Source organism: Ursus arctos, unplaced genomic scaffold, assembly GCF_023065955.2.
Source record: "Ursus arctos isolate Adak ecotype North America unplaced genomic scaffold, UrsArc2.0 scaffold_15, whole genome shotgun sequence".
Taxonomy (NCBI): Eukaryota; Metazoa; Chordata; class Mammalia; order Carnivora; family Ursidae; genus Ursus; species Ursus arctos.
Window position 1 is genome coordinate 38133895 of NW_026622819.1, and position 23359 is coordinate 38157253.

General features: G+C 36.0%; 1 protein-coding gene across 2 annotated transcripts in view; it reads right to left on the reverse strand.

Annotated features, from left to right (window-relative positions):
• Positions 1–23359, reverse strand: part of ARL15 (ADP ribosylation factor like GTPase 15) — a 411841-nt gene that overhangs the window by 117832 nt on the left and 270650 nt on the right. The window lies entirely within an intron of this gene.

A 23359-nucleotide genomic window follows, 5' to 3' on the forward strand; every position in this document is an offset into this window, starting at 1 on the left:
ATACCTTGTTGTAGTATTTTATTGTTTTGTGGGCTCCATGATTCTAAACACCCAGCTGAAGTCTCTCTTGCCTTGATTTCAGTTCATTGACTCATTTGGTCACTCTCTTTCACAGCACTGGGACAGTAATTGAGTCCTGCCTTAAATGGTTGCGGACATGTATTCATAATACTCACTTGGTGGCACTGACCCCCAGGATATAAATAAAAAAATAATAATAAAAGCTAACATTTTTCTTTTGAATGGTTGAGACTTGCATTAATACTCACTGGTGGCACTGACTCCAGGCTATAAGTTCTAAAAAAAATAAATAACAGCTAACATTTTTCTTTTTCTTATTTTCTTTTATTCAATTTTAAGACATTTCTGTTAGTTCTGAAAACTGATTCTAAAAAGCCAACCCATTTTATCTTCATTTTCTAAATTACACATATGCAAGCCACAAAATTGAAAAGTTTTATCTAATACTCAATGTTTAAGTATCTCCCTCACATTCATATGAGTTGCTTTTATCAAAACATTATTTTCTGTTCACATATTATTTTATTAAAAACAAAACATTAGCTAGGATTTTAAATTATGTCTTCATATACATGATTATGCATGTTAGAATCACAGAATTTTAAAGTTGGGAGAATTTTTAACAGTGTTGCATTAGTCACTTTACAGCTGACATGGTCAAATTTCCAGATAGTCACAACGTAGTTTTCTCTCAACTTGAACCAAAATCTTCATTTTTCTAATTTAGAGAATTATGTGTATTAGGAAAAAAAAAAAAAAAAAGCTTGGTGTGTGTGTGTGCATGCGTGTGTGTAACACAGACACCTTGCTTTCGTAGAGCTTCCTCCAAGTATATAATAAGCAGTCAGCGGATGATAGGATGAGGTGTCTAAGTCAAGGGACAAGTGTAGAGCTGTCGGGCTTCACAAGTGTGTCACCTGGGCAGCTGCACAGGGCTGGCAATTGGAAGGGTCCTGGGCTTGGTTTAATGACTGGCTGCTGTGGTCTTGAAATTTTTAATTTCTGAACAAGAGGGCCCACATTTTCATGTTGCCCTGGCCAGCAAATTACGTAGCCATTCCACCACCTGCCCCTACCAGCTCCTGTTTCCACGTCAATTAATCTCTAGAAGGGTTGCAAACAATAAAATCAGGGCCCTATGTCCTTCCTCAGGCCTCTTTCACTGGTTGCTGCTTGCTGAGCAGCTTGTCACAGCCCACTACAGACCTCACTCAAAAGCACTCTCATTTCCTCATATCATTATTTTCAGTGCGTGCTATGCTTTTCATGTATTTTCTCTTTACTTTTCTGATGAGTCAAATGCTTTTTATTGCCTCTTAAAGTAGCCCGTCGGGTTATAGTCCACAATGGTTTGCATTTATTGCCGCCCTCGCCCTCTCCTGTTTAAAACAAACTACTCAGAAGGAAGAGCCCTGTTGGAAGAACCAACCCTTTCAATGACTACAGAACAAAGAAAAACAAAGATGACAGCAAAGAAGAGTAAACTTGCCAGCACCTCGTCCTGGTACGTCCCTCTACTTTTGCCTTAAATTCTGGGATTTGATTTGCTGGGTCTTTGTCCCCACTGCCCTGTGTTGCCTCTAGTTCTCTGTTGGAACCAAAACAACATCACAACAGTGAAGACAGTAACGTATACAGAATCTTCGTCAACGTGTTTGACCTTAGAATCATACCCTTGAGTACAAGGGAGAGCTTAGGCTTGACATATTTTCCCAAAATGGTGTGTGTGTGCTCACTCATGTGCAAGCTTGTCCACCCAACCAGTTTTTTTTCCCAAGTAACTTAAAATGAATGGAAATCAAGTGTGATCTGGGTGTGTCTCAATGTTTTCAGCTTGGTACACGTCTGCAAGGCTCTCCTTCTGGTGAGAAGCACCGGGAAGGAGCGGGCTAAGCTCACCTCCAGGACACCAAATCATCGGGGGCAGTGGCGCCAGGACTCCCTCCGCTATTATGATGATAGCTTCACTACCAGCTGCATTGTCACCAGCCCACGGTGACATTCTCACACTACCACCCAGAAGGAGCACGTTCTCTCAGAGTTTAAGGGGGACTCAGTGCCTTTGTGAAAGAAACCCTCCCAAAGGGAAGGCTGGAAAAACGAGCCAGAAGCAGTAACTGGGGTCTTTTGAAAACTAGTTTTTAAAAGGCCTCTTTTTCCTTCCCATTCCATCTGTTCTCTAACCCTTCCATTAACCCCTGGAGCCTCTTGTTCTCGCTCCCTTCCCCAGAACTTAAACAAGAGACAAAAGACATTCTCTTACTTCCTTACAAGTCAAGAAAACTGGAATGGGCTTGAGTATGGTGAGGCATAGCTGAGGAGGAAAATTAATAAACCACCACATCACCTAGGCAGACTGATACCACAAATGAGTGGGATGCTCAGAGTAATTCCAAAATAAGAAAAGGACACAAATATTTAGAAATTGGACAGAATTCAGAAATGCTCAAATATCCACAGAACAACTAGGCTTGTTACCTACTGGAGAAGCACATTTCTCAGGTTCATCATTGTGTTTTTAAAATCTGGATTAAACCCAACTGTAATACTAAGTTTACCTGTTGCCAAGCGCCAAAATGCCAAACCTTTAATATACATATAGCTCAAATGCACATTTTTCCCCTGTGAGTTTTACTTTAGAGGTTTAGTGGACTGATTTATAATTTGTCATCTTTTGTCTTTTTCAGCAGTGTGTCATTAAGTCTTTAATTTGGCGTTTCCTGTAGTCTGCAGTAGGATATGTGCTATTTTAAATCCAAGGATTGCAGACATAGATGGTGGGTAAGATCTGTGAACCATAAGTAAATTCTTATAAGGAACATACAAAAAAGATTGTTCTTCAGTCAGACTTAAGCCATTACTTTTTTCTAAAGAAGAAAAGGCACAAGTTAAGAAAAAGGCACCGTCAAAGACCTTCTGCCCAAATGTGCATCTCCATGAAGTTTCCTGCTGAGTGCATATGAATGCACCGTGATCTGGGAAAAGGATCCAAATAGGATTTCAAACATCCAAAAATTTTAACTCAAACATTTAGGTATTTCACCATGCTGCTATTCATTCATTCACTGATTTTTTTTGTCTTAGTTTAAAGAGATGCTAAACAAAAGGAGGCAAGCTCTACATGTATTTACATTCCAAAACTAAGCCCGCTCCCCCTCCCCCAAGTCTGTCATCCCTTCACAGCTAAACAAACCGTAAAGTCTAGCCCTAAGTTGGCAAAGAGAAGCAACAAACATGGTAAGAAAGTTTCTCTCTTTTCTTTAACAAAACAGAACTAAACAACCAGAGTGATTAATCCATTCTAGTGCCCATGTTATTTTTTTCTTTCTATGATTTACCCACTTCTAAGCTACTGTCCGTAGGCTGAATTAAGGAATGAGATCAGATTCTTTACTATTTTGGTACTACTGCATTCTTTATTCTTTAACAGTTTTTGGTCAATGAAATGCTTCTGGCATCTTTGCTACAAAAGTTAATGATAAATGTGTATATCAAGTTAACTTATAAAATTAATTTATGAATATAAACTGTAAAACACATTCTGAAACTCTCTTAACAGGATAAACATTTTTATTTTTTGAAGCTATAATCCAATGGAGAAATACAGAAGTTTGCCATCTAATAATGATTCTACATTTAGCAAGTGATTTTATTTATCACTGCATCCATATAGGTCAAAGGTAGGTAAAGTATTGTTTAAGCAGACTCGCATTTGCTTAGAGACAAGGCTAAAGTAATTCCCGGGTATTCCTTGTTTTTCAGAGGCTCTGTTGTATTATTTCTGGAAGCTCTATCTTAGCAATTTACTTGAGAATCTTTAAAGCAATAAGAAGTACTGCTTAGTACATCTGCAGAAGGTTGTACCTATAATCGACTACTTTGGGGGAAGGATTTCTTAATAGGCCCTCAATTAATATCACATTAAACAACTGTTGAGTATATCGGGGCCAGAAAATCACTAAATTACCTAAATCTATGAGAATATTTACAGATTCTTAAATTTTAAGTCCAGATAGTCCATATACACATAATTCTGGAAATACAATAATCTTTATCCAAAATGTGAAAAAGATGTGAATATTAGGACATTCCACAGCTCATCCCAACACAGTCTTATATAAACATATACACATAATTCTGTCATAAATTTAGAACAAAAACTAATACTTCTAAATAGATTGTCATAAATTGAGGAATAAAGAAGTTAAGCACTATCCACCTCCTTTAAAAAAATACTTACTATTTCCCTGTTTTCCACAAAATACCTAGAAAAGCATTAAACTCTCTCATCTACAGCACACTTTGCAATTATTCTCTTCTTCTCACATCTGAAAAGCAAATTAGCAGTTCTCAAATGTGATGCTACAACACCAGTTAAAAATGTAAGCTTTAAGCTTTGTTAAAACTAGTCTGACAAAAACTAAATATATACTGATCTTTAGATCTAAAAGAAACGTAACAAAAAAAAAATCCTAAGTAAATATAGGAATGATTCATGTTACTTAGAATCATCCATCTAAAATACTAAGCTACATCTTTAAAAAGATCTGTGGTGCCTCCTCTTCCACCCAGGTCAGTAGAGACTACATGGGGTATCTGGACTTCCACCAGATGTAATGAGCAGCCCCTCCCCCATCACTGGAGTCAGAACTTTTACCATCACCCTGCAGTGATGGGGACAACCCCCTGCAGTGTCAGTGGAGACCACATGCTGAGCAGTAAGAAGCAATCCCCACCTCTCTCAGCCAGGGTGGTATCAGCAGAGGTCTCCTAGGAAGCCTGAACTCCCACCCCTGCCAAGCAATAATAAGGCATTCCTACCCTAGCCCCTGGTGACAATGAAAATCCAGTAGTGAATCTGCATTTCTAACATCCAGCAATGAAAAGTCAGAACAGTATCAGAGGATGTCTACTAAATGGAAGATTTAAATAAAATCCAAAGTCTCACAAGATAAAATGTCAAAGATCCAGTGGAAAACCACTTGTCCAACCAAGAACCAGGAAAATATCAACGGGAATGAGAAAAAACAAGAGTCTCTAACACCAAGATGATACAGATGTTAGTTAGAATTACCTGTTCTTTGTTTTTTTTATTTATTTTTATTATTTATTTATTTGAGAGCATGCACATGTGAGCACACGAGTGGGGGGAGACGGAGATAGAGGAACTTAAGCAGGCTTCACGCTCAGCATGGAGCCTGACATGGGGCTGGATCTCAGGACCCTGAGATCATGACCTGTGCTGAAATCAAGAGTCGGATGCTTAACTGACTCAGCCACCCAGGCATCCTACCTGACAAGTATTTTAAATCAGCTACTATGAAAATGCATTAATGAGCAATTATAAAGATGCTTGAAACAAATGAACAAATAGAAAGTATCATTGAATATAAGATAGAAGAACCAATCATAAATTTTAAATCTGAAAATTACAATAACTGAAGTAAAAAACTCAGTAGATTCAACAGCAGAATAAAGAGAATAGGGGGAAAAATCCATAAACCCAAAGAGAACAACAGAAATTTGCCCACCAGGAAAACAGAGAACATGGACTGAAAGCAATGAACAGAAACCTCAGGGACCTGTGAGACAGTAACCAAAAAATCTCATTTGTGCCACTGAAATTTTAGAGGAAAAAATGAGGATGGGGCTGAATGGTTTTTTCCTAAGAAATAACGGCTGAACATTTCCCAAATCTGGCAAAAGACATATACTTAAGGTTTCAAGAAGCTGATAGAACCCCAAATAGTTGATAAACACAAAGAAACTCGTGCCAAGACACAACATTATCGAACTTCTGAAAAATAAAGACGAAGGTTGAAAGAGCAAGAGAAATGAGACCTTAACTAAAGGAGCAAAGTAAAAGGCAAAAGGCAGCAGATTTCTCATCAGAAACCAGGGAGGCCAGAAGAAAGTGGCACAAGATTTCCAAGTGCTTGAAAGAAAAGATCTGTGAAGCCAGAATCCTCTATCTAGCAAAAAGATCCTTTAGAAATGAAAGCAAAATCAAGACAGTCTCAAATAAAGGAAAACTAAGAGAATCTAAAGACTGAACAACAGAAATTACTAAGTTTGAACAATGAAAAAATTAGACAAAACAGGTAATTACGTTGTCAATGGGGAGGGTAAAGGGACATACAGGGAGACAGTATATACGTTGACTCTAATAAAATGCTGACACCAGGAGACTGTGATGGGTTATGGATGCAGGATGTAACATTTAACAGCAACCCACTAAAAAGAGCTATACAAATAGATACACTTAAAAACACTACGGATAAATCATAATGGAATTGTAAACAATGTTGAAATAACCCACAAGAAGGCAGGAAAAACAAAACAGTGAGATTTAAATGGCAGACTTAAACCTCTAACATATCAACGGTGGGAAATTGGGAGTGACCCTAAAGGGGCATAACCAGGGTGATCTTAGTGGTGATGAAACAGTTCAGGATCTTGCCTGAGGTGTTAGTTACATAAATCGACACATGTGGGAAAAAAAAGTGACAGAAATATATAAACATATAATGCTAATGTCAACTTCTTCATTTTGCTGCTAAACTCTAATTTTGTAAAATGTAACCATTAGAGGAAATTGAGTGAAGGGTACACAGGACCTCTCTGTTCCATAATCTGTAATTATTTTGAAATAAAAATCAAGGGGCGCCTGGGTGGCTTAGTCCTTAAGCATCTGCCTTCGGCCCAGGGCATGACCCCAGGGTCATGGGATTGAGCCCCATATCGGGCTTCCTGCTCTGCTGGGTGCCTGCTTCTTCCTCTCCCACTCCCCCTGCTTGTGTTCCCTCTCTCGCTGGCTGTCTCTCTCTCTCTCTGTGTCAAATAAATAAATAAATAAATCTTAAAAAAAAAATCAATGGGAAATATGCAATATCATGCTTTAAGAAGGTCATAGTACCCTTGTAGATACATGAAGAAAAAGTCATGCATGACTAACCTATAAAGTTGGATGTACCCAGAATTTATTACACTGAATTCTGTAAGACATTAAAATGATAAGTTTTAAAAATATTTGCTATAGGGGAAGCCTGGCTGGCTCAGTCGGTAGAGCATGCCACTCTTGATCTTGGGGTTATGAGTTCGAGCCCCATTGCGGGTGGAGAGATTACTTAAAAAAGAAATAAAATCTTAAAATAATACCTTTGATATAATTATTATGTCTCCATGAATGAAATATAATAATAATTCCTAAACCAGTCTATGAGTTACTTTGTAAATATTCAAAAATGTATTTATGCTCACTGAAACACTTTCCCATATCGGAACGATGTATCGTTACTCATATTTAACTAGAACAGCCAACAATAACACTCCATTATTCAGTAATCTGGATAGAGTTTGCAGTGTCAAGAAAAAAAATATATGTAAACACATGCATATTCACATCTATAGCAAATATAAATATAGTTGATCCTTAAACAATGCAGGGGTTGCAGGCACCAACCCCGTGCATAGTTGAAAATCTGTAACTTTTGACTCCCCCCAAATTTAACAGCCTACTGTTGGCCAGAAGCCTTACTGAAAACAGTTAATTAACACATAATTTATATGTTGTATTATATATTGTATTCTTACAGTAAAGTGAGCTACAGAAGAAAATGTTAAGAAAATCACAAGGGAAATACATATATTGCACTGTATCAAAAAAAAAAATCCACATATTAGTAAACTAGTGGAGTTCAAACCCATATTGTTCAAAGGTCAATTATACTCCATAAAGTATAACATTAACTCCAGAGCCTTCTGAAAAGTCCATTTAAGAGGGAAAAACTATTTTTATATGTATTTACTAAATAAATATACAAATGAACCAACATTTCATGAAGGGCTCAACATGAAGTGGCAGAGAAAATGAAAAAGGTAGATTATACATGCAAATTTGTAGCATATGTGTATGTTACATATATTCTTTAAAGTAAATTTTCTTTTTCTCCACCCCCCTGCTTTTTAAAACTTAGAACCAATAAAGATAAAGGGAAAAGAAAGGCCACATCCCAGGCTGATTTAATATCTGCAGAAAAACATGATAGCACTTCCCTGCCACTAACTGGAAATGATCCTTGGATGAAAGAATCCTTTCTTTGTGAAGCAAATGGAAATTAAGGATAGCAACTGAAAACTTAAGTTCACCTTCACCTGAGTTTTCTTATATCTGCTAGCTGAATACACACATATGATATGATTATAGAGAGACAAATGGGGCAAAAAGAACAAACAACAGTCATGTATTGAAAGCATTCCCCTGCCAAGAACAGCAAACCTAATACCGTGGCTTATGAAGAAGGAGATTCCGTAAGGAAACAGAATTTAATTCAATTTCTTAAAATTAATTGGAACCTTGGACATAAGATGTTAAGTTGATATAGAACCTGAGGCAAATTTTTAATATATTGTGATCACATTTTCATGAACAAGGATTTAAAAATTGGAAAGTGCCATGTTCCTTATCACATGGGGTTCTTTTTGGATAAAAGCAATGCAAAGTGATAATCACTCTTTTTCCCTCCCCCCCATGTTAGCGTGAAAAAGATCCTACACTCCAAGCAGGTTTTTTGTTTTGGTAATTACAAACTCTGGTCACATCAGTAAGAAAGCCATTTCCCAAGGATAAACTGACAAGGATGAGAGTTTGAATATTTCAAGCTAACTGGTGGCATCTTGTAAGAGTAATTAATTTCTAGGAATATTTTACTTGTCTTAAAAATTAGAATAGTGTGAATCTTCTTTGCACTTTTTCTTAGAAATATTTATAGAAGTTTTCAAACTGTAGGTCTTATTGTTTCTCAACGTCCTTCTTTGGCAAGAATATTAGAAATGCCATCTTCCAATGATATCTCGGCACCTACCAGGAAGCAGAGGGCCAGACAGGATAATTTCCCCAAAACATAAGAAAATATAAGTAAACAAAATTTCAATACCTGGGTTACAGCCATTTATCAGACAAGCAAATAATTTCTATCTTAAATAATTTACTTATACTTTTTATTGGTCACAGAGTTATGCCGAATTTTTAGATTCATTAACTGGTTCCAACTTTGCTTGGCAATATAGAAAGTGCTCAATAAATAACTGCAGAGTAAATAAAAGGGTCATATTCAGCAAATACTAAATGTCACAGTCTACCTAATAAATATTACCTTAGCTGTAATGTCATTCTCTTTGGAATAGCACCTGTTGCTCAAGAAGTAGGAGACAGACACCAACATATAAGCCATGTTAGGGGCAAGAGCTGGGCATCTGAGGGTTGTGACCACACATGACCGGTGGTACCAGAAGACTACCCTAAAGAATCTTCTATAGTTCCTACTGACAGATTTATCTTACCACTGGATGCAGAAGTTCTCTTCTTAGGACAATAAGCCATATAAACCATAGCTACAGAAGGCACAGGAATGAAACTGGACGTCTTCCTTCTGGATATATAAGATGACCTCACTGGTGACTAAGGTACACTTTGTTATTATTCTTCGCTTCCTATTCATTTCATATGGGTTGGTCTGTGGTATTTAAAAAAATTTACCTGAGTACCTTTGGCTTGTGGCACTCTAAACCGGGAACAGGAGGGAGTGGAAAGAGAAAACAGGTCATCCAATATTTATAGACAGCAGGATCACTGTTGAAAGTCAATACCACCAAATATTTTGCCATTAAAAAAATAAGCAATAAAGCTGTAGTTCTAGAAAGTTTTGGAAAAAACTGTATCTCATCTGGTCTCCACCAGTTGAAGGCAATTGTGAATGGTGAGATTCCTTTGTATATTAATTAAACTTCCTTAATGAAATTCAGGTGTAATCCCCGAGGCTCTGGAGCCCAGTTAACTAAACTGCAGAACACGGTATTTGCCAAAGGGAAATCAATTATGTTGAGAGAGGTCTACTATGAATACCAGGAAGTCTAAATTCACTGTCTCCTGGACAGAAAAGCTGAATGCTCAAGTAGAATTGCAGAACACTGTAACTACCAAAGCACAGCTCGTCACTGGAGAGCAGGACATTTTTTAGTCTGCTTCATTTTTGGTTTTACCGGTTGATCTAAGCTAGTGCCGGCTGCCACATCTAACTTGATTATCTGAAGCAGAAGGGGCAACTCTTCTTATCCTCTGTCCATCCCCCATGTTCTACAAGACCTACTTCTTAAGCAAAGTACCAAATGCTAGCTCCTTAGGTTAAACAAGAACCAACCATCCTCTGCATAGTGGACTGGACATTTTGAGAAAAGAAGGAGAGATTTTCCATATCCTTATTAAAATGCACTTATTCCAATATTAACCCATTAGTAATAACCAGTGTTTCTATTTTAGGGGCACAATAGTAATTTATGTAAATGATGATGAATCATTCCAAAGTTCACGACTGTCCTCAGTCAAAAATTAAATTATTTGCAATTTATCTTTTAGACACGTGTATTCTAATTTCACAGTCCTTTCCTAATACTAAGCCCCACGACCAGCCCAGTGTCTCAAAGGCTCTTTGACTCAGTTGGGCATGTTTTCCCTTTTCCAATTAGAAATTTGCCTTTTTAATTTACTCTCATTAGAACAGACCAGGTTGAGGGGCCTCTTCTTTTTAGTGGCTTAAATACATAAATAAAAATTAAATGCATTAATGTTTTCCAAGTTCCTAATAAACTATTAGTTTGTTTCTTTAGATTTTCCCAAACACGTCAAGTTGATTTTTAATATTTGGTACTATTCAACACTGAATTGGCGCTCAGTCCACTGGGAAGCAAAAAGCAGGACTGGATGCCTCTCCATAGATACACTGATAGAGCCAGTGAAAATTACTAAGAATTTATAGGGCGTGGAGTCGGCTATATCAAATAGTTGTTTTAGAAAGTTAAGCTCCCAAGCCAAACTGCATGGATTCAAATCTCAGCTCTCTTACTTGCCATATAACCTTGGACAATTTCCTTAAGGACTTTTCTTGGATGTAAAATGGAGGTAATAAAAGTAACTAGTTCATTGTGTTGTCAGGATTAAATGTGATCACGTTTGTTAAGCAACTGGCACAATGCCTGGAAAAAAGTTAATTTATAAAAATAGTTACTACCAAACTCACCCCCACCCCCACCCCGAGAAACACACTGCAGAGGAGTCACAGTCCAGTTCTCAAGGAGCTAACAATGTCATTTTGGATGCACTGAAAGCCCCCACCCACCAGAAACACAAGATGACACTGCAAGCACATACAATACACGTCATGAACACACATACACAGGCTTCTTACATCACATGTTCAGTAACATGAACAATGGAGTGCTCTTTTTTTTTCCCCCAAATATTTTATTTATTTGACAGAGGGAGAAAGAGAGCGCACATGCACAAGCAGGGGGGAGGCACAGAGGGAGAGCAGGCTCTCCGCTGAGCAGTGGCCCGATCCCAGGACCCCGGGAACATGACCTGAGCCGGAGGCAGACACTTAACCAACGGAGTCACCCGGGTGCCCCAATGGAGCACTCATATTAAAAAGACTTTGGAAAATGAAGAAGAATGTAACTGGAAAAGCCCATCTTTGCAGAAAGGAAAGCCAAAGAGGTGGCTATGTATCAGATACATAAGGGCTTCAACAGTGTTTTGTTGTGAGGGGAATTTGTTGTTTTGAAGTCAAAGAAAATAAAAAGTTGTGGACTGACTCAGAGACACAACGGATTACCACATATTACTATTTTTTCAGAGAACGGACTTCAACAAAAACTTTGGGAGGATGGAAACTCAGAATATATATAGTCTCTCAAATTGCCTGTCTGGCTTTTTTCATCTTGAAAACATGAAAACAGAGTTGTGTGTTAGGGACTGATGGGTACATGGGAGAATCTACCTGAGCTGAGAGATGAAGCAGACATATACGCATCTGAGGAAAGACAAGTCCAAGAAGAACTGTCAGCAAACCAAAAGGTCCTGATGCAGGAATGAGCTGGATTTCCATGAAGAACAGAGGGAACCAGTGCAGTGGAGAGCAGGGGGCACACGAGTGGGAATAAGTTATATAAAACCATATAGGACATGGTAAGAAGTCTGGATTGAACTCCAGGGATAATATAAAGTCCTGAGATGGGCTTAAGCAGGGATGTCATAGGATATCAAGACAGAAATTAGAATTACAAGGATAATCTGCCTGGGAAAAAGGAAGGAACACTAAAATAGAAGTAAAATCAATTCTAATATTTGAACCACATTAAGTGGTTGAAAAGTGCCATTCAAGGTCATGAGAAAAGTAGGAAGTATTGATAAATTAAAAGAATGATTTGAGACATCTTAAATTTAAGACGAGGGTGTGACACAAAAGGCGAGCCACCTGGAAATTACACTAACTGCAAACCGGAGCGACAGAGAAACAGCTTAAATCTATAGATAGGGAAGCGACCATGTCACCTGGCGTGATGAGATGAAGTCCCTGGAACAAGCCTATGAAAACAGTCCCAAGAGTCTGGGACTGTGGTAAGAAATGACCCATCTCATGATAACAAGGGTTTAAGACTTATTATCAAGGCACTCAATAATAATAATAATAATAATAAAAAGTTTTGTGCCACACAAAGAATTTTTCAATACTCATGAGTCACTTACTGAAACAGACATTTAAGACTATCTAGCCTAAAATTAATGTCTTTGAACTACTCTTATGCACCACTTGGGAAAGATAACCTCATGCTTGAGACCATTAAAGTAATGCCATCTAGTTCCTGGAACTGCCAGCTCAAATGTCCTCTTGGCCGCTCATTCAAAGTAGATGAATAGACGACATTCTATTTCATGATGGGAAGATTTTGGAAGAGGTCTTAAAGAAAACATTTAGGGTTTATCTCATGCAGGAACATTGTAGATAAAATGTATGGCATTTGTGAGAAAAGAGGATTGTCCTTCCATCCTAGATAACATTTGCCAAGCTCTAGACGCAATGTTCTGGGGAGATTATACCACGTGACTTGTTGCTTTGGTGGTATTATTCATTTAAGAAAAAGTTATTTTATGGAAATCTCATTCAGACTACAACATTTCAAAGCCTATGTCAATGCCCCATTTCTCCACAAATCAAACTCCAAAATATACCACCATTCATGGAAACAGTGACTGACATACTCTTGTCATAATTGTTTAAGAAATAACACTTTTTCCCTTCAGACTCTGAAAAATGCAAAAGTAAAAATGCATTTTCCCCATTATGTATTTACCTCCCCCCCCACTGCTATCTGCAACACGCACAGATTTACAACACCAATGACAAAGCTTTACCTGGGCTAGTCATATTAGAAGGAAAAAGAAGTTTGGAGAATTTCAAAGTTGTGAAACACCCAATTTCTAAAGAAAATCTATCAATCAAAATTCCATCATTTATCAAGAGAGTTATAGAGTATGATTGGCATTACTGAGGTAGAGAGGTCTTTCTTCTTGCTAAGAGCAAAGACACTGTCCACATCACACTGATTATATGAATAGACAAATGCTAGAATTTACTACTCTTTCCCTTGTAAGTCTGGGGATTGACCGTGTGAAGGCTTTATCCCCAGAATGGGAGAAATTTAAAAGACAATTTTCTGGCTTTTAATTTGTCTTAAGGATTATTAAACATTGTTTATTCCTCATTTCTTTTGGCACATCTGTATTGAACACTAAGTGCCAGGTACAGGGACAAAAATTAAAAAAAAAAAAAAGGAAAAAACAACTGATACAACAGAAAAATTTCTAACAATGCATATAAGACCATAGAATGAAAGAAAAAAAATTGCTTAAACCGGAAAATAATTAATGTCCCACAAAAATTCAACTTAAGGGATGTGGAAGTTTGTTATTATTACTTTAATAACAGACATAATGAACTATTCAAATTATTCCTAACCCTTAAATTAAAATTTAAGTAAAAGTTGTGGCTCCTTACTTTTTCTGGATATTTTCTTCCTCTTTTTTTTTTTTTTTTGTATTGCACTCTATTTCTGGGCTGACTGACTACATTGACTGAAATATTTTGGTTAACATTTTACTTGACTGCCTTATTTGGATTCAGGTAGGTAAGTCTGTTACATGCATACATCGGTGTGGGTTTTTTTGGCATGTGGAAGATGGAATCTACATCATTATCAGGAAAGAGATTGTACCAACAGTGCTCAGAAAATGCTTACCTTAAACTTGTATTGGGCTTGTTGAGTATTTTATTAAAATACCTTAGAAATAATAGTTTAGAGCGGTATCTTAATTATAATATTATTCTAATTTTACAAATAGATTTGAAGTCTATTTTTGCTTGTTTTGCTATTATTCTCCCAGAATATTTCCAAAAAGGAAGGTAGAGTCAGTGTTTTATTAATAGTAAAGATGCTCCAGTACTCATTAAAATTAGAGAACTGATATGTTTCGTTGCACATTAATTTGACTCCTAGGATGAGTGTGCCAAAGAATAAGTCAGTGTTATAAGAACTGCCTGTTTCATGCATAACTCCTGCTAAAATAAATTAATGGGTTACAAAAATAAATACCCAAACTAAAGACCTTAACACTCTTAACCTCTATACCTCTACTACATGAATCTTCAAATTGACAATAGACCAAGAGAAAGCAAATATTAAACTATTTAGAGTCACTCCCTTCTGTCACCATGAATAAGATGTATTATTCAAGCCAAAGCTATTTGTTCAAGTAAAAAGTGGTCTACAAAACAGCTACCTAAAATGCTTTTGAAAATTACTCTACTCTGTAGGCAAGTATAACAAATTTCTGAAGTAAAACATAATTTAGTGAGTCTGAAAAGATACAACTTTATTAAAAAACAACTTGTAAAGATATATACTTTTAAATGATTTAACCTGAAAAATACTTTTTGAACGATTTAACCTGAAATTGACTTGTTACAATTTCAGGTTATTGTTAAAAATCAAAACATATGTATTCCTTAAAAGAAAACAATTTTTAGCCTAAGAACACAGGTCAGATATGTATACCAAATGAAATAGGATAAATTAAAAAGAAAAAATACATCAATTTTAAAACATATATTTTAAGTTATGAGACATATTGTACCATATATGCTCCTTGGTGATGAGCAAGTGCTTTTGATAGCTTTATAAAATCAGTTCACAGTTTTGTTAAATTCACAATGGCAAAACATTAAGAATTCAATCCCAGATGAGTAGTTACGATCTAATAAAGGAACTGTCTGGAGGAAAATCTGTACAGACATAGTAATCAAATTCCCATACAGGATTAATGGATGACATGTAAGCCAAAAGATGATTCATTTTATTTTAAAATTAATTACAAAAGTCCTTGATTATTTTAGAATGAATTACATATCCTTATAGTAGGTCTCCTTAGGTAATAGCAAAATTAATTAAATATAACTATGATATACTTGGTCATCAGAAATGTAACAGAAGGGAAAACATGACTCTTTTGAAGAGTATATACCTGATTTTCTCCTCATCAAGATGAGTCAAATGAAATCTGTATTCATTTTGTAAATAAAGGAATATCCAGAATCTAGCACATCATTAGTAAATTAGTATATCTTTAAGAAATCTGTAAAGACAATGAGACAATAAAGCCCATTTTAAAATATTTGTGAGATTATGTCTATTCCCAATAAATTTGCTTAAAGAAAGGAACTATAAGTCCATTAAATGCTGAGTTAAGAAAAATTACTTGAAAAAATTAACTGGAGGCCTCCCCCCACTTACCTACAGAGAAATAAAAACAATACTGATCAAGTATGAGATTCTAGGAATCAAAGAAGAACATCAAATTATTCAAAATGAAATATGCCCAGTGTAAATTACACGTTTTCAAGTGATGACACATTTTTGCAACACTTTCAAAATTTCAAATAAAATTCAGCCAATAAATTACTTTATAGTCTTATATCTGACATTAGAAAATTTCTACTGCCACATTTGCACATATTCCAATACTGACTGAAGACAGACATTTTTTCATCATTTTGTCCCACCGTTTACCCACATACTTGAACTCTGAAGGTATACCCAAGAGAATTCTGTTTTCAAATCTATACTTCATGGAAGCTAAGAAGCACCTGTTTAAAGTTCTCATACTATTTATGTGGCAGATGGGCAAAAGAGCTGGGATGAGCTCTATTTGCAGGCTATTAAAAACCTAATTATTTCAGAATCAAAATTTTTTACTATTTTTTAAAGTAGTCCAAAAAATGTAATGGCAAATTTGAGTCCCAAAATTAAAAATGAATTTAATATTTGATTTCATGAGCAGATTACATATAAAAAATGATTCTGGGGGGTTTGTAGATAATTATAGCACATCCTAATAGTTTGAAAGACACGAGGTTCAAAGTGACAATTCTATATTTAAAGGGAATTTATATAGTTTTCATCATATATAAGAATATATTTTCTTATTTTGCCCCTTATAATTAAAACTGGAAGTAAAACTATGAGGAATGTAAATGTCTTATAAATAACTACTTTCATTTGGCAGAAAATGGTCTACTCTTAGGTTACTAAATTTCTAATATCTAAAATGACATTGAGCCTATGATACAATAAAAAAGAAATACAAACACAGTATTATCCAAGTTTTTATCCTTCATATCAAACACATTATTTTTGCAATTGCAAATAAAGTACTCTCTCCAAGTATTAAATGCGTATTTCTTAATCACCTTAAAGTAATAAAATTACACATAGAAGTACACATTTATTAAGTTTCAGGGAAGTATTTTATCCTTATCCTTTCTACTTTTTATTTTTCTATAAAAAAATACACTGAACTTGGAAATATCTCCCAAAATAAAAAGTTTACACAATATTTTATGAAGATTGAGGACCAATAAGAGAAATTTAGTAACTACTTTTGTGAATGAAATGTAGAACGTTAACAATCCATTTTTAAAATCCACACAAGTTGTTTTCTCTCTCTGGACACGAAAAACTACCTCCGAACTAAAAAGGCAATATCTGGAAATAACCTATGTGATGTCTCACGCCTTCACTTTAATTATCATTAGGTTTCACCTGTCAAGTAAAAATAGTATACACTCTAAGAGATACTTAAAAGATTTTAGCATACTTGAACCAAGAATCTTGGCAGCCATTGTGAACTTAAGGACAATAATGGTATTTAATAATGAGAAGCTAAAGGACACTTTAAAATGGATGATAGACACTTATAAAACACTTCATTTATATTTACCTCCAAATCATCAGAATTATTATAGTCTTTGCAATTCAAGGGGACAACACAGTATGGTAACAAACTAAAATAAACCTATCATTTATCCCATTGCTTTTTGGCATCAATGCAAACATTTTTATTTGAGGCTTTTCACACATTATAAATATTATACACCTTTCATCAAGGGATTAAATTATCTACCATAATCCTTAAACTATTATGTATCTTAGAAATACATTTTTTAATAATCCATTTTGTTTAATCAATATCTAGAAATGGAAATCAAGTAGCCAACTCAATATGTAATATCTATGTAATTAATACTGAGCAACTTATGGGTGATTATAGCAATAGGTATTTTGATGAGACCATGTGGGAGCTCTCATGCGAAAGTAATGAAATTGCTATCATTCCTGAAGTTTTTGTTTATTTATAACTTGCTTAGAGATATCAGGAAAATTATATTTTATCCAAACACTATGTACTGCAAATAATGGCATAATGAAGATATAAGACTCTCCTGGTCTAATGTGATTCTCAGCAGAGCAGATGTAGTTAGTACTTGGTAGTCTAGACAAAATACAAGGAGATTTATTTAAAGTGTATCTTTGCCAATACTCTTGTGATGGCTTGGCAAAGGATTTACAAATTGACAACTCAATGTCCCAAGCTGAACTCAAGTTTACTTGATTATAATAACAAATTGTTAAAACATACATAAAATCCCTGACAGAAGTACTACTAAGTCCATCAAGAGTCCATCAAAATTCAAGTAAAAACCAATATAAAGTCATTGAAAAAAACCAACAAAATACTTAGAGGCAATTGAATTATTAAACTATTGAGTAAACCGAAATTCAAATTACATAAACAAGACTTCTATTTTTTTGTCTCACTCCATGAATTTACACACAAGATTACTGCTAAACTAATATTTATAATTATCACCTTTGTTAAACAAAATAGATTGGTCTTATTTAAAAAAAAATGTAAATCATAGCCACAGGGACATTTGTTGTCTGCAGAAATCATTACCACTGCCATAAAGTCACACCCCATTTCTAAATTATAACTTCATTTGGGAAAAATCAAAGACTTTCTATTGATGCAAAATTAACAGGGCTGGTCTAAGTCTTTTATTATTTCTTTTAAGATGTTAAGATACTCCAGATTCTTCCTCCATGCCTTGTAGTTTCAAAGAATACTCCAAGAGGCAATAAACTTCTTTGAGACCCCCCTGAAGCTCCAAGATTGTCAGAGATTACAAACCAACCCTTAGGTCTCTAGGATTCCAGCAATTACGATGGTAGGGAAGAGGTGCCACCTGTCTACTCTGCCATCCATACACTTACCTACACACCTACTCATCCATGGGGTCTACTACTCACCCACCCATGCATTTGCCTACCTAACCAAACACATCCAGTTGTATCCTGTGATATGTGATGGGGATAGTAAGACAGACCTAGTCTCTAAAGTTCACATTTTTGAGTCTGGAAGAAATACCTGACAGATTAGTTGTTCATCCTTATGCATATTAGATTTCCATTACTCACTCGAGTCTTGTATATGAGGGACCTACTAAACATAATATGAAATGATGTGTTAAAAAAAAAAGGATATCACTGCTTTAGGAGAACTGTAAAATTCTCTAAGAGGTAAATAAATTAGTAAATATAGTTAGCAATGAATAGACATTTATTTTGAAAGTCTACCTTCTAACTTTTGCATTTTACTATTCAAAAGGCTACTTTCCACTGGATAGGAAACCACAACAGGGTATAAACTATGCATGCAAAATTACAAGATAATACAGTTGAGACTGTAACCCATTTATTCCAACTTCAAACAAGAAATACAAATTATTCAAAGTAGATGCTTAATTCACTGATAAAATATCAACTTTAGCCCTCTTTGTATTGATTCTCCTGTGATTCACAGAAAAGTTTTGACAAAATTTTTTTTTCAATATTTCTTATCTGTAAATTTCACCTTGCATCAAAACCTCATTTAGGCTTATCTGGCACCAATGGCACATTTTTCTTGGCTAATGGCATTATGCAGATACTAATCATGTTTTAGAAGTGGCCAAGCATAGTAGATTAGTAATATACTTTGTTCTCTTAAAAAAAGCTCATACTTGACCAGATGAAACACACCGAAAGTCCCAGTGAGAGGAGAAAATCTAGTATCAGGTCCGTCAACATAGGAGAAATAACAGGATCTTGAAATCATTGCTATAATTTTCAGAAAGTACCCATAATTTTTGTCAGAGAATACATTTTTCTTAGTTTTACGATAAAAAACTGCAGCTAGCAACTTGGACTCTATGTCCATTGTCCTCCTAATGTATGAAGAGGGCACAAGAAACTGAGACTGATCACAGAAGGTCTGATAACTGTATGTGCCATGTTTTCTAAATCCCCAGAGCCACACACAGTTTACCACACATCCAACAGAGCTTGGATGTTATAATGAAGTTCAGGAACTGCTTTAGGCTACCTGCGAAGGATGCAAAGTAGCTTCTAAAAGCTTTTGGACGTCACTGATATAATAGAATGTGGGAGGGTCTTATCTAGAGCAGGAAGGGAAATTGTTCATTTTTATAAATTGCACTGGCACGTGATGGCCAGAGAGTGTTCAGCTCCAAGCGTGTAGAAAGAGGGCTAACAGTAAGGATCTGTGTTTGTTTTTACTTTGTAACTCCTATTGTCTGAGCCAGATTCTCCCAAAGACCTTATTTTATTCCGATTACTGCAACATCACTGCCAATGAATGTAGAGCAGACTTGGTCACTCCTTGCTCAAGTCAGCCAAGAGAATATTCTGTTGCAGAAAGTAACATTTGCCTCAAAGGCTTGGAAGCCAAGGAAAAACTGAGACACATACAAGACAATAATATATAAACCAATTAACTTAGCCTCTCAGGAAAAGCATCTTCACTCTCATCAAATTGTGTATTATCTGGCAATATAAATTGAAAATCTATTTATAGAGTAGTCAGGCTAAATGTTTTATTGCTAAAACAGAAGTAGTAAGGGTCACAGAACGCAAAATCCTAGGAAACACATCTTTTTTTTTCCAGAGGCCGTTTTGTATGCTCTTGACACAGATTACTTTGTCAATGGTTCTTTTGTCTTTCTTAAAACTACATCTGCACAACAACTAGGTCACCTTGAATTTCAAGTACAACATTGCCTGTAAATTTAATTTAACATCATATTATCCATAATTACCATAAACAGGAGGCAGGTGTGACCCTACTGTCACGCTGCAGGGCCTGAGGACAGGATGGGCTAAAACTCGCTGAAGGCTACAGAGTCTGAGTTGACAACAGGCTGTAAGGATGACCTGGCTATTAAAATATTATTGCAATCATATGCTTCTTTAAGAAGTAGTACTTCCAAATCAAGAGGAAGAATAGCCCCATTCCTCTGAAGAACTTACTTCATCTCTGGATTCCATATTTTCACAGCTCACAGAATACAGAGCATGCACAGAGGGCAAACAAGAAAGCAAGCAACCAGTCTGAAATTTATGTTCCAGGAACTCTGGAATGATTTCCTTGGAGGAGAAAAGGCAGAGAAAGACTTGTAGGCTGTGGATAAATATTCAAAGGTCATCTAGTAAAATCCCCAACAGAAGATCTGCTCTAGGTGAAAATGAAAAGTATTTTGGTTTCTGTTTAGGTTTTTAAATATAATTGGGGCTACCAAGAAAGAATGGGATTCTTCCTAATATAGTGTGCTTCATCTCACATAAATGTTCTAGGCCACACAATGGCCTCATCATTTATCAGTTGCATTGTTAAAGGGTCATCGAAGTAGGAAGGTAGTTGAATCACTACACATGGAAGGTCCCTTTTAAATCTAAGATTCTGTCCTTAAAGGTCATGCAATTTGGCAGAGAAGGAGCCAATATCAGAACTCAAATCTAGGCAAATTAGTTCCTGCACCTCCTTTAACATCTGAATTTCTGATATACCAGATGAACGGGTCTCTACTCTGATCCACCTTACGGAAGCCTAGCGCTCTCTTTCTGATAGAGTTGATGCTATTTGCTTGCTTAAAAATGTTTGGTTAAGTCCTGAGCCCTCAGAGCACTTATGAAGTCCAGTGTCTGAACTGACATATTCTGGCCCTCAATCTTGGTCTACAGGATCTCCTAACCATTCTTTTCTTCCTTCCCTGAGAGAAACACCCCCCCGCCCCGGCTGTGTTACCATGGGCAGGTCCCAGAGCCAGCAGCTGTGACACCGGGTCTTCCTCCCTGTTTCTAAAAGCATCTTTGTTTTCATCTTTTTTCCATGTGGAATTCTATATAAGGTTTCATTTTAAAAAGGTGACACTTTAAAACACTACTCCAGATACATATGAGCCCGATGGTGTGGTTTAAAAGAACTATTTCTAGTACTTCCATGCTTTCCTGCCTTTACACACCCACCCTCATCTTCCCCACTTCCCTCCTGGCAAACCTTTTAGGGCTCTCCAACAATTGCATCCTTCTTCCATGAAGGCATCTTCAATTCCTAAGGCTAAATTATTTGCTCTCTCTCTGCTCCCATTCTATACATGCCTCTCTTCTAGCACTTACACCTTCTAAAATAGTTAATACTGGACAAGCTGCCCCATATACAGTGAGGTCCCCGGGGGCCAGGGTATGCCTGCTTCATCTTTCTAACTCCTGCAATGAGCACAGTCACAACTCAAAAGTTTGAGTTAATGGTAGCCATTGGTTTTCAATTTGTAATCTATACCTTCTAGTATTGTATTCAAGATTCAGAAGAATTCTGTAATAGTAACAATGGTTACATTGACCCTACATTTTTTGAGCAACATTTTTCATGACCCTTCAATTAGAAATATCAGTTTGTGAACAAGGAGAGAGGTAAAGGAGGAAAATTTTCCTTAGGAAATGATCTCTATAGATACGATGACAGAAGTCTGGAAACTAGGAATTGCCAGTTACACTGGCCTCTCCAAACATCTGATAGCAAAGAGACTCTTATTTTATTTTTTTATTAAGACTCCATTTTCGGGGTACCTGGCTGGCTCAAACAGCATGCGATTCCTGATCTCGGGGTTGTGAGTTTGAGGACCGTGTTGGGTATGGAGATTACTTAAATAAACTTTAAAAAAAAAAAAAAAGACTACATTTTCATCAGCAAGAAAAGGTACCATGGGCAATGCATTGTTAGGCCTATTGTGTGCATTGTTGCATTTAATACAACACTGCAAATTAAGGTTAATCTATTATTTCCACTTTATAAACAATGACTGAAACATGTAAACATCAAAATCATTCTCTCTCTCAGTACTAGTAAATTGATAGTCACCCCTGTTGCATCTTGACTGGTTCATTCATTTATTTGTTCTTTACTTCATTTACTGATTGGTTCGTACTAGCATATAACATGTGCCTTTAACATACGAAAGTTTCCTGCATGTTCATAACTTGGACAGATTGCAAATCTGCAATTTCTAATTCCAAGTTGTTTGGATTTTGAATTTAGAAACAAGTCACCTTAGATCAAGCCACATGTTGAACTCAAAAGAAGATAAAGTTGCAATTGGAAAAAACATCCTATCCCTCCTGACTGTTTAAAATACAATGTGCCCAAAACAGGAGGCGTACTCAAATCATTTTCTTGGGCTATTTTAAATAACACTATTGTAATGCGTTTTAAAATATTGGTTCATATTTTGGTTGCAAAATCTTTAACATTAAATTCTGAAAAATCTCCACAAACATTAACTGATATCACATAATAAAATGTGACAATTTCAAATTTCTGTTCTTTATAGTTTGACATAATTTTACTTCAAACTACTTCTAACACATTTAAGGCAATTTTGGATTTCAAATTTCCTTTTTGGTTTTGTTTGTTTTAAAATGCACCTCTCTAGCCAAGATTTCGGTAAGCCAAATTTCAGACTAAGAACACATTTTAGAAGTTTCCTCAATAATTCAGAATGACTGCAGTAACCCCAGTAATATCACTACTTGTTAGCTCAAGGATTTGGCTATACCACAAGTTACATCATGTTCCTGGAAACGTAATTGCTGGGAAACAGTCAAACCTGGGTCACTACAGCTTTGCCTGCACCGATTATGGTATTCCTACCCCCAACACTGGTATTATAAAGTAGTTCTTTGGACACAGAACAGGAAGCAGATCGTTATTAAT